Raw genomic sequence first — 12,657 nt, 5'->3', positions numbered from 1 at the left:
GTAATCAGGACTGCACCTCATGTCATAGTCACGTTGCATCAAATACCTAAATACCGCTCCGTATGCAGGAGCATATTTTAGTTCTAGCTACTGTTGTGACAAAAGAACTATTGTGTACTTACCGTCCTCCAACCACATTCCAGTGTAAACCTGGACTAACTCCACTGAAATCAGTGGAGCTAGGCTGTTTACATCAGTCTAACAAGTTGCCAGTCATCTGACACTCCACAATGAGAGCAGCGGTTTCGAGCTGCTCAGAAGTTTGGAATATTAGAACAATGCTAGGAAGCAGAGTAGATCAGTTGGCAGGTGAAGCAGTCAAAACGCACAGGATAAAATTTGTCTGCTGCATGGCTCTGAAATGTATCACTGGGCTAGATCCTGGCCATACAGGGCCAGACCCCTCAGCTGGTGTAAAAAGAAAGAAAAAAGTCCATGGAGCAATGCTGATCTGCACTAGCTGGTCCACGTGGGGTTTGTGTGTGCATGCGCACTGCCACACCTTTGCTTTCTCCCTTGACTTCTGTGGGGTTACTCTGGGATAACACCGATGGAAGAAGCTGCCTTAAAATCTTAATATGATCCTTGCTATTTGGCTCCTTTAACCAGTAAGTATTTAAATGTAATTTTAAATACATGGCAATAACCTGGCAACTAACAGAGAAGCATCATGGGGCTGGAACGCTGCTGGGATACAACAGAGCTCCTGCACCCTGATCCTTCCATCCATTAGTACAATCTCAGCATGTAAGCTGGGCACCAAACTCCCCTTCCGAGCCCTAGCCCCAGAACAGAAAGGCCTCCACAGATTGCACACAGCAGGCAACTGTGAACTGTTGTGACAATTTTTTAATTGAGATCTATGACTCCAGAGACAGGACACTACTTCAGAGCTGGCCACTTGGTTGAATCCATAGCAGTAGGTAAGGGCTAGCAACCTATCTAACTGTTTCACATTCTCATGGTTCACAGTGGGCTTTGTTTCATCTGCTGTATGAGCATGCAGAGGGCAGGCAATAAAGATGAATAGTGTTTGGGGCGGTGACAGCCACTACATTAAAAATATCTCTTCACACTCTTCCATTCCTAGGCACGCCCTGTCAGCACTGACCAGTTCCCCACAGAGATGGGAGAGATTAAAGGATGAAGGAAAAGAATCCATCCAGGAGAGGAGAATTGCTCACACAGATTCCTCCCTTGAGGAGAAAACAATACATCTCCATCTTCAAAGGTGCGTGAGGTGATGGCATTCACCCTAGAGAGCGGTGGCTGAACTGGAAAACTGCTGGAAGCTTGAGATCTCACTAACAGATGACAGAGCTGGAATGGACAGCTCTGAAATCTCCATAGTGTTAGTCTGAGTTCCAGCCTCGGCCCCTGAAGTTGGCTGTAGTCCCATATCCGGCACGACAAAGTTCCATTCAACACACTTTCCAGGCTCTCACTGGTTCAGGTTTTTAAATGGCTGCCGACTGTAATGATACAAGTTTACTCATAAAAGTGAGTATTCCCCAATAAAGAGAGGAGACAACGCTGCAACTTAAGCTGGGTGTAAATTTGTAGGTGTAGATCCTATAATAAACCCAACTTGGTTTAAGACAGACTTTGATTCCATACATCATGACATCAACTTATCCTTCTGTCTGAAGGAAGTGGCAGATGCCCACAGTAGGCTACTGAACTGAGGCAGACCTCAGCAGCAGACTGTCCTGCTGAGATAGCAAGAGAGACAGGATTCTACATCATGGAGATGAACTATTTATGTAAAGGTAGTTGTGCTTCAAGAACGCCTTCTGAAATAAATAATACATTGGCAAAAGAGTCTCCAGAAGCTCTCATATGCTGAGATTTTATCCCCCCTACTTAGGACCAATAAGCAACATTGCAGTAGTGTGGTCAAACCAAAGGGGGAAAACAGCAGCAAAAGATGGGGGGAACGCTTCTGATCTTTGTAAACCAATGGCTAACTCAGAGAATTCATATCATCAAATAAATAAAATAAAAAAGTAGCATATTCTACAGCATAGTCAGAAAAGGGCAAATTCATTCCTGCTGTAACTCCATGAGCAGCATGCGATCACTCAATTGGGGAGATGGTGTGCATCTGGACGGGACCCTGCTCCGAAACCGCCCCCCCACTCAGCCTACTGCCCCAGAGCCTGCCCTGCTCTGCCCCAACCCCTTTTCCACCCTCTCCCAGAGGCTCCCCATGACCATGCCTCTTCACACCCTTCCCGAGGCCCCCCCAATCACATGCACACCTCATCATCCTCTCCTCCCCCTGCCATGCCTCTTCACCCCGTCTGTCTGCCCACCAGTCAGCTGAGCCATCCGGCCACTCATGTGCTTCTTTGCCCCCACCCACCCTGCCCTTTGGCTGGCTGCTCACACTTACCTCTTCACCCCCTCCCACGAGGCAGGAGAAGAGGATGAGGCTGGTGGGGAGGCTTGACTTCCCCTGGCTCTTATACCCACTGCCTATGTGTAACTCCATTGAACCAGAGGCTGTTACACCCAGGGTGCATTTTGATTCAGCCTTGTGAGTCTCATGTTGTAAAAGAGATTATTGCCCAGCACATGGAGGGGTAAGATAAAAAGATGCGGACCAGATATAGGTGAGAATATTCTCCCTGCTACAAGAAGGGTCAAGACAATGCAGGCCGTGGAGAGCAGGAAATGCTGCATGAACAGCAATGTAGGGGACATGGGGAAAGCGTGACTCCTTTCCACTTCCCAAACGAGAGCGGTGCTTATGGCTGCCTGGAGAGTACAAACAGTTGTTTATTCATGAAGCAGAGGATGACAGGAGTACAGCACAGTGGAGGAAGCTGTGCAGGCGGTGGTGGGGTGGGGGATAGCAATGAGCTCTCAATAATTAAAGACCTCAGGGATGACCTGAGGACATGGCAGGTTTTTACACCACTCCACAGGTGTTTCAGTGTGGCATTCAGAGCATCCACAGCTGTTTGATGGGCTTATGTTCTCAGATGCATCTGTCAGGGAAGGGAGATGGGCTTAGTCCATAAAGAGCACAGTGCTTGTCACGAGTGTGCAAATGCTCAGGAGAGAGAGGCAGAGAGCCTGCTCCCTCCCTACACACGTGCTGAGACCAGGCCGGACTCTGATCCCAGAGTTACTCATGTCCAGGGCACGCTCACAAACCCTTCTCCAACTTTGCCTTTTTCAGCTGGGTAACATCAGCAGCAGGTGTGAAAGGGGGACTTGGAAATTCATCCTCTGGTGTTCCTGAAATGGCACTGATTCTGCACTGGAAGTTCAGCAGTGGCCACTTTGACTTTTACTTATACAACCTGTCTGTTGACGGTAAGAGCATTTATCTTGTGGTGAGTCAGATCTAAGGGCAGGGCCAGTGAAGCAACGCAGTGTGACCTTCTCCTCACTGGTGAAATGAGGTTACATTTATTGCTCATTCCAAGTAACACGACAGTTTTTTAGGCAACCCTCAGAGCCAGGGGAACGAAATGCCACTTAGAAAAAGCAGCAATTCAAGAGCTCTTGGCCAGCACAGACATGTGATCAGCTGGTCCAGGCAGGAGGTAATCCATAAACGACATTGGGGTTGGAGGTGCTGGACATCAGAAAACGATGAACGCAGCAAGTGAGGCAGAGAAGGGAACTGGGGAGATACGAAGAGAGGCTGACACAATTGCATATGGAAAATTGGTTTGTCATGAAGACTGTGCATCTTTCTTGGGAAATCAGTCATGTACTCAGAGGGCTCTGGGATGTCCAGTATGAATATGGCAGGCTAAGAAAGAATACCTTTGCAAAGTTCTAATGGGTGTATGTGTGTCAGTGTTTATTAAAAGAAAACCAAACACTTCTTTCACTATGAAGTCAGCCATTTCCTATTGGCATGTCTATTGACAAAGCCTAGGCCTTATATAGATTAGTTATAACTCTCGGTCTCCGGTCAGCTACTGAGCAGATAAAGGGAAGTAGCAAAAATGAGATGAAGGTTTTCAGCTGGTTAATATATTAAAGGTCATGAGTATTCAAACAGTGCAACAAAACACCCATTAAACCATTCCTGTGTAAAATGGCCATTTATAGTATGACTTAAATCCAGGCTTTCAGTTTTATGATTAACAATGGAAAAGGTAATGGGTGTAAGTGCTGATGTAATCAGGTACCTGGATGTCTAAATGGCAGCAGCTGTGCCTGGTCAGCATTACCGGGTCAGAACATAACATGATTTCCAGGTAACAGCCAGGCCAGAAGGGCTCCACCCTGTTCATGAAGAATGTTTTTTATTGAGGGGATACAGAAGTGTGATGCATTTGAAGCAAGTCCCGTCTGCCAATTGCACGTGTAATCCCAGGGTACATCTTCACTACCGCCATATCGCGGGTAGCAATTGATTGCTCGAGGATGGATATATTGAGTCTCACTCTAGACGCGATATATCAATCCCCTCAAGCCACTTATATCGATTCCGTAACTCCACCAACCCGAACAGGAGTTGCGGCCATCGGCAGGGGGAGCTGCGGACATCGATCCCGTGCCGTGAGGACGGTGAGTAACTCGATCTTAGATACTTCGACTTCAGCTACGTTATTCACGTAGCTGAAGTTGCGTATCTAAGATCGATTTTCCCCTGTAGTGTAGACCAGCCCCCAGTGACTGCTGTGGGAGTTGCAGCATGAGCTGGGTGATTAGGCTTCAGTCCTTTGTTCCACTGCAGGATCCTTGCGACTGAAAACATTTTGAACAAAGAATCCTGTGAACAGGAGAAAGCATGTAAGACTTTCTTGTCCTATGTTCAAAAAGTCTGATCTCTACTCTACTGAGTATCTACGCTAAGGTGGGCTGAGCAGGGTGCGGCTAGGTTGTAAAAAGCCGGTCAGCTAAAAGGGACTGGCTCCCTGCACTGCTATTTGTGGAAGTCTGCTTGTCCCAGTGGGCGTTTGCAATACTTCTACAGCATTACAGCTGTTTTGCAACTCCCCCGGCGCAGCCTGCGCAGTTCACTAGACTTTTCATCTGATGGCAGTGCTGTAGAGATTAGCATTAATCAATCTGGTATAGTAGAAAAAAAACACCTCTTTCTTCATAAAATTATTGCTCACATATGCCCAAGTCGAATGACGGAAGAGACCATCGCCAATTCCATGCAACCAGAACAAGGAAATCAAACAGCTCGCCGGCTCCCCACATTTAATCTGTTCCTCTTTCATTCTCCGATGACAGAATGTTGGTAAGGGGACAAAATGCAGAGAACAGAGTAAGCTACATGTTAACACTGCATAGGAATGTTCAGAGGAATCTTTCAAACCTGGAATACTGACTATGTCTGTGTCGGGATTGTCAGTAATAAAGTTTCCAGACTGACTAAAAAAAGTTTCGCCCACACCCAAAGCAAATCCTGTGATTCTTCAGGCTATCCAACCACGGTGTTGGGTATACGGATTTCTAATGCATAAATAACAAGAGTACTTGTGGCACTTAAGAGACTAACAAATACTTGTTCTTTTTGCGGATACAAACTAACACGGCTGCTACTCTGAAACTAATGCATAAATGTAAACTAAAGGGACATTCAAGAGAAATGATTGTGGGAAATAGGCAGCAATATAGAATAGTCTCTAGATAAAAATATACAAAAAGAACAGTGGATTAGTCAGCTGGTCTGATTTATCCACCATCCCCCTCTCTCTATTGAAAACCACCTCGTTTGTGTTTGTCATAAACAAGCTCCTCACCCTGCTCCTTAATAAAGAACTGGAAGGAAGCAGGACAACAGTTCACTGGTCCTGCAATCTTGTTACTCTGCTGTGCCACCCTCCCTTTATATTAAGGGTATGTCTGCACGGCAGCTGGGAGGTGTGACTGAATCTTTGATCTAGCTTTGAACCAACAGCAGTGAAGCCATGGCAGCATAGGATGTGTACACACCCAGGATCATGTGTGGCTAGGGCCAGATGGCTTGTGAATGTCTACACAAGCTGCAATCACACCTCCTGGTTGCTGTGTAGACATACCCTACATTTCCACTGGACAAACACCTGCTTCCCAAAGGGAGCCAACCCCACATTGTTCATTTGGAGATGGCTTAGTCTGGGTGCAATGTTTAACTGCAGTTCGTAGAGAGCAATAAAGACACCAAGAGAAGATGCAGTGGAGGAGCTCAAGAGGTAGAAAGAACCACATGGCAGAGGGCTTGTGCTTGGCACACTGCTGCTTGGAAGAGGTGTTAATGGCCTGTCAATGAGCACTGTAGTCAAAGGCGAGCAAGCAGCACATGGTGCCATTGGGCCAGGCAATGCTGCCCAGAGAGGTGCATGGAGCTAACCAAAAGGGAAACACCTCCTCCTGGAGCACCCCATGGTGCAGGGAGCCTGCCTGCTGCATCACCTCATCAGAAGATCCAACATGTGCCTCCCTAGATCTGCTGGTATGAGCAGAGGAGGCAGACTGAGACCATTTCTACATACCTCCCTTTGGGTGGCTTGCACCCTAAGGTGTGTGGGCAAGGGACATGGCCATGGTCCCCGATTTGGAGGCACACAGTAGAGGGAGCAAAGGGCTTTCCTCCCAACTTATTGGTACCTGGCCTTACCCTCAGGGCACACTGGATATTAAAGCACCAACCTTTGAATCCAGGAGGGGGTATGGTGCTTAATGGTTTTTGGGGTCTATACTTTCCAACTCCCTGCTAAGAGCCAGGCACATGAGCCAGGAACCAAACACAATCAGGGAAGCAGCATGGTCCAGTGGACTGAAACTCAGACATAGGGTCTATTCCCAGCTCTGATACTGGATGACCACAGACAACTCACTGCCCCTCTGTGCTTCAGTTTCCCTGACGGTAAAACAAGGAGGCAGTGCCATAGGAACTGCTAGTTATTGTCCCTGGTGTAAACTCCAAACACAGATTTCCATTTAAAGGCTACGAAAGGTAAAAGGAACAGACACAGTGGCCATTCAGTGCGTTGAGAAAGGTGGTCTGATTCAAGGTAGCTATGACACTGCTTTTGAGTTCAGTTTGGGTTAGATGCAGAGTACCCTGATGATGTCATAGCTAGGGGAAAAGCACACACAGCCATGTTACAGTTTCTCTGGCTCTTCCATAAAAGTTACAGCCTTTTTTTCATTTGCTCAAGTCTCCAGACTGCCCTTGAGCATAAACAGCAGTTACATTTTAATTAATTTTCAGATTTTAATGCGAGGCGGTGAGCATAGTTTGACATTTGAAGTAACACAGAACTCAGTGCGCTGTTTCACTGAGGAATGTAAAAAAATCTGTCCCCCTCCCCCATTTTTTTTTTTAAATTTAGGGCACTCTCACCTTATATACAATAATCTTCCTATTGGACCTTGACAACAGTGAGTTTGGATACAAGCTGAATTGATGGGAATCTAGTCCCTTTGAGGTACAAACCACACTTGGAGTTGCAGCTAGCAAAGAGATGTTAAGAGTAACAAGAAGGGTTTCTTCAGGTATGTTAGCAACAAGAAGAAAGTGAAGGAAAGTGTGGGCCCCTTATTCAATGAGGGAGGCAGCCTAGTGACAGAGGATGTGGAAAAAGCTAATCTACTCAGTGCTTTTTTGCCTCTGTTTTCACAAACAAGATCAGCTCCCAGACTGCTGCACTGGCAGCAGAGTATGGGGAGGAGGTGACCAGCCCTCTGTGGAGAAAGAAGTGGTTCGAGACTATTTAGAAAAGCTGGATAAGCATAAATCCATGGGGACAGATGCGTTGCATCCGAGGGTGCTAAAGGAGTTGGCAGATGTGATTGTAGACCATTGGCCATTATCTTTGAAAACTCATGGCGATCGGGGGAAGTCCCGGATGACTGGAAAAAGGATAATGTAGAGCCCATCTTTAAAAAAGGGAAGGAGGAGGATCTGGGGAATTACCAGCCAGTCAGCCTCATCTCAGTCCCTGGAAAAATTTTGGAGCAGGTCCTCAAGGAATCATTTCTGAAGCACTTAGAGGAGAGGGAAGTGATTAGGAACAGTCAGCATGGATTCATCAAGGGGAAATCAAGCCTGACTAACCAAATTGCCTTCTATGAGGAGATAACTGGATCTGTGGATGAGTGGAAAGCAGTGGATGTGTTATTCCTTGACTTTTGCAAAGCTTTTGATATGGTCTCCCACAGTATTTTTGCCAGCAAGTTAAAGACATATGGGCTGGATGAATGGACTATAAGGTGGATAGAAAGCTGGCTAGATTGTCAGGCTCAACGGCTAGTGATCAATGGCTCCATGTCTAGTTGGCAGCCGGTATCAAGCGGAGTGCCCCAACGGTTGGTCCTGGGGTCAGTTTTGTTCAATAATCTTCATTAATGATCCAGAGGATGGCGTGGACTGCACTCTCGGCAAGTTTGCGGATGACACTAAACTGGGAGGAGTGGTAGATACGCTGGAGGGTAGGGATAGGATACAGAGGGACCTAGATAAATTAGAGGATTGGGCCAAAAAGAAACCTGATGAGGTTCAACGGGACAAGTGCAGAGTTCTGCACTTAGGACGAAAGAATCCCATGCACTGCTACAGACTAGGGCAGCAGTGCTGCAGAAAAGGACCTACGGGTTACAGTGTACGAGAAGCTGGATATGAGACAACGGTGTGCCCTTGTTGCCAAGAAGTCTAAGGGCATTTTGGGCTGTATAAGTAGAGGTATTGCCAGCAGATCGAAGAATGTGATCATCCTCCTCTATTTGACATTGGTGAGGCCTCATCTGGAGTACTGTGTCCAGTTTTGGGCCCCACACTACAAGAAGGATGTGGAAAAATTGGAGGGCAACAAAAATGATTAGGGGGCTGGAGCACATGACTTACGAGGAGACGCTGGAGGAACTGGGATTGTTTAGTCTGCAGAAGAGAAGAATGAGGGGGGATTTGATAGCTGCTTTCAACTACCTGAAAGGGGGTTCCAAAGAGGATGGATCTAGACTGTTCTCCGTGGTAGCGGATGACAGAACAGCGAGTAATGGTCTCAAGTTGCAGTGGAGGAGGCTTAGGTTGGATATTAGGAAAAACTTTTTCACTAGGCAGGTGGTGAAGCACTGGAATGGGTTACCTAGGGAGGTGGTGGAATCTCCTTCTGTAGAAGTTTTTAAGGTCAGGCTTGACAAAGCCCTGGCTGGGATGATTTAGTTGGGGATTGGTCCTGCTTTGAGCAGGGGGTTGGACTAGATGACTTCCTGAGGTCCCTTCCAACTCTGGTATTCTATGATTCTATTATGATCCAGATCCTCAAAGGATTGTGGCTCAATATTTCTGAAGATGTGGGTCTAGATGTCTTTTTCAGACATCATGAAATACAGGCTAGTTTTGTATATTAAGAAGGTGCCTGTCAACTTTCAAACAAAGAATATCGCAGCCATCCAGTTTATTTTAGGATCCAGTTCCAAGGCAACCTGAATATTAAGAATGTATTTTGTACACTTCTGGCAGATTCCATTGTATTCCAGTCTGGAGCGTGCCAAGGCACATTACGGCGTGGAAACTACATTCAAAGGTTTGAATCATATTTTCTGCTGTACTCACTGAGGCTGTTAACAAAAATATAGCAAGCAGATTTGACAGTGAATTGAAAGTGACATGCATCATTCGATTAGAATTCTTCTTTACATGGTTCATAAGTTTTGAATGTAACCTTTATAAATTCTTTAGTATCAGTGAGTTTTGTGTTGCTCAGTTAGCTATTTGATAAACACATCCTGCATTTAAAGGACTGGCTTGTGTGCTGGATATCCCTGCACTAGTTTCCTCACTCCCAGTCAATGCTTCACAGCTCCTACATGCCATGAGATCAGCCTTCTGCAAATCTTGACCAAACCATGAGTAAAGCGATGTAAAAAAATTGGAATTTGTACCTCACAGGTAATTTTTCTATTTCAACCTTTGTTTTCACCCTAATTTGGGATGAAAACAAAAACTAAAGTATTGAAATTTTTTGCATAATAAAATTCTGAAAAATTGCAGCTTGGAGATGTCGAAACATTTTGTTTCAAGTCAGTTTGACATTCAACTGCATCTACCCCAGGTGTCAGAGAGGTGCTTGCCTGGCAGACTGGTAAGCGGCAATAACCCAGAGGTCTGGGCATCATTGCATTAACCCTACCTGAAAGGGGTACCAGTGATTAGATTTGGGGGGGGGGGGAGTGTGTGGAAAACCTCTTTCCTAGGTACACTTCTCATCTGCCCTGTTAGTCACGATGGCCAGAGGGAGGAACGGCCTTCCTTTGTAGGAAAAATAGACAGCGAATTACCTGGATAAACAAGGGATTTTTTTGTACAGAAGGTTAAAACCTGCAGTACCAGAGAACAGCAATAGATTATGTGAAATGTGGTAGATGTCCATGACAGGTTCTTTGCTCTCACTTTAGCAGTATGGCCGCATCAGTGGAACCCATGTGGGTGCCTATCTGCAAAGGAACAAAGGGGTTTCAGTTCTGTAAGTTTTGTTCAAGCGTTTCCTGGAAGTTAAATTATTAGAAGCTAAAAAATACATTTTTATATAGGGCACAAGTACAGTAGATTCCACTTAATAGCAGCCTCAATTTTAACAATTTCCAGTTAATAGCAACATTTTGCTGGGAACCAATCCTGTCCCATTGACTTTAATGGGAAAAGGATTCAGATATTGGCAACTGCATGCCACTTACTGAAAAGTTGTTTTGGATGAAAAGCCCAACGTGCAGGCATATTTGCACAGATGCCGTCAGGGAAGGAAGTGTTGGAGGTGCCTTCCCTGGTTGCAGCCCTGCCAACCTGCCTGCAGCTAGTGCTCGGCTTGTCCCAGTGCTTCATTCCAGAGCTGCAGCCCCACAAACCTGCCTGCACACAGGGACACAGGACTTGCAGGCGGGCTGTGAGAAGAGCAGTAGCAAGGACGGGGGATGATGCAGTCTGGATTCCAGAGCTGCATGGTATTTCTCCTGCGCTCTCTGGGGCTACAGAAAGGGAAGGAAGTGCTGGGATGTGCTGAGCCCTGACCCCAGAGAGTGCAGGGAGAGGTACCATACAGCTCCATTGGCCCCTACTCTCTGCAGAAAGCTCAAACATCCAGACTGCAGTCCCCTCCCTGATGCTGCCCTGCCAGCAGGCAGGTTTGCATGGCTGCAGGCAGGAGAGGCATATCCCAGGGCTTCTTCCCCCAGCTTCAGCCTCACAAGCCTGCCTTCTCCTTATTAGCAACTGCAGGATAATGGCAACCTTTTGATGGCAAATGAGGAGCTGCTAATAAGCAAAATCTACTGTATGCAGAAGCTGGTCAGAACAAGAGTTCAACAAAGAAGTGGAGAGAAACTGCAAATAACTTCACAGCATCTTCCCCCTTCATTCCCCACCCCCCACCCCAGCTGGGTTTAAATAGTCTGTTTTTTCCCCTCACAGTCAGTCCCATCTAAGTAAATCAGTTAAGTGTGTCTTAAATCCCACTGCCATCTTGGAAACATTCTCTTCAAGAGCACGTGTTCGATGAAGCAGTGATAAACTGGCAATCCCCTGGCAATACTCTTAGATGAGGGATGAAAATTACTCTCTGCTTCCTACCTGCCTAGAGAAAGAGTCAAGCTGGGACAATTAGAGCAATTCAGCGAAGCTAAACCAGGGATGAATTATGTGTTTTCCTGCACACAGCAGTTGCTGCCCTTTGCTAGCATGTGTGAGAGTTTAAATTCTCTTCCAGATTTTACCATTGAATTTTTCTCCACTCCCACAATTTATAAACCAGTCTAGATCTTCACCTTTTATGGTGAATAGCTCGGAGAGAGAAAGACGATTGGCAGGAAGGCTGACAAAAATAAATGACACTGCTCAGATAAATCTGTCCCCCTTCTGACAAGTCCTTCTTCCCTTCGGAGGAAGGGTACGAAAGTCTGTGTTAAGAGCTGCGCAAAGAAAGCCATTTGCAGTGCACAAGAAGTTTCAGTCGTCCTCCAAAAGCTATGACCAGAGCTGTATGTTCCAGCTAATCTAACTATTTACATATATAGAGACAGAAAACTCCTGTAACAGTACCCAGATACCATTTATTCAGGATGAAAATGTGAAATTCTTGCCAATAATCCAAAATTCACCTGAATAATCACTCAAACTCCAGCAAGAGCAGACTGACTGCCCAGTTACAGTGATATTCCTCAGAAAGCACTACATTTACTGTACATTGTGGCATGTGCACTTGCTTACAATTCATTTCCAGCAGCAACTCAGGGTCTTCTAGGGTTAGATGGTCTCTCTCTGTGCATTTACCTTGACATATTTGATCTGCCTACATCCTTGAATTAACAGCCCTCATGGGTACGGAGGTTGGACAATACAAACACTCCCAGCTTTGCATCATTATGTATTTTGACACAACTATTCACAAATTCTGCATGTGGATGTAAATATGTGAAGCTAGAATCATATGGAATTGTGCCCTGGTTTATCGCTAGACTGAAATGTACAAAGCGAAGTTATAAAGACATTCACTGTGCTAAATGACAACATGTCAACAACTACAGATTTAATGGTGATTAGTCCTACAAAGTAATTAGTACAGTGAAGACTATTCATTACCAAATCTAGTTAATTGCCAAAATATTACTTATCTTTAAAAAGGAACATAATTAGAGAAGTATGTTTTTTAATTATGATTTATGGCCTTGGAATTGTGCAAGTGATATGCATTAAATGTT

General features: G+C 45.6%; 1 protein-coding gene across 17 annotated transcripts in view; it reads right to left on the bottom strand.

The window, feature by feature from the left end:
- The window catches only part of CADPS (calcium dependent secretion activator), a 372,967-nt gene that overhangs the window by 273,119 nt on the left and 87,191 nt on the right, over positions 1 to 12,657 (bottom strand). The gene's annotated exons all lie outside the window — the stretch shown is intronic.

This window comes from Gopherus evgoodei, chromosome 7 (genome assembly GCF_007399415.2).
Source record: "Gopherus evgoodei ecotype Sinaloan lineage chromosome 7, rGopEvg1_v1.p, whole genome shotgun sequence".
Classification (NCBI taxonomy): Eukaryota; Metazoa; Chordata; order Testudines; family Testudinidae; genus Gopherus; species Gopherus evgoodei.
Note: the sequence above shows the minus strand (reverse complement) of the source record. Positions and strands in the feature narration are given on the sequence as shown.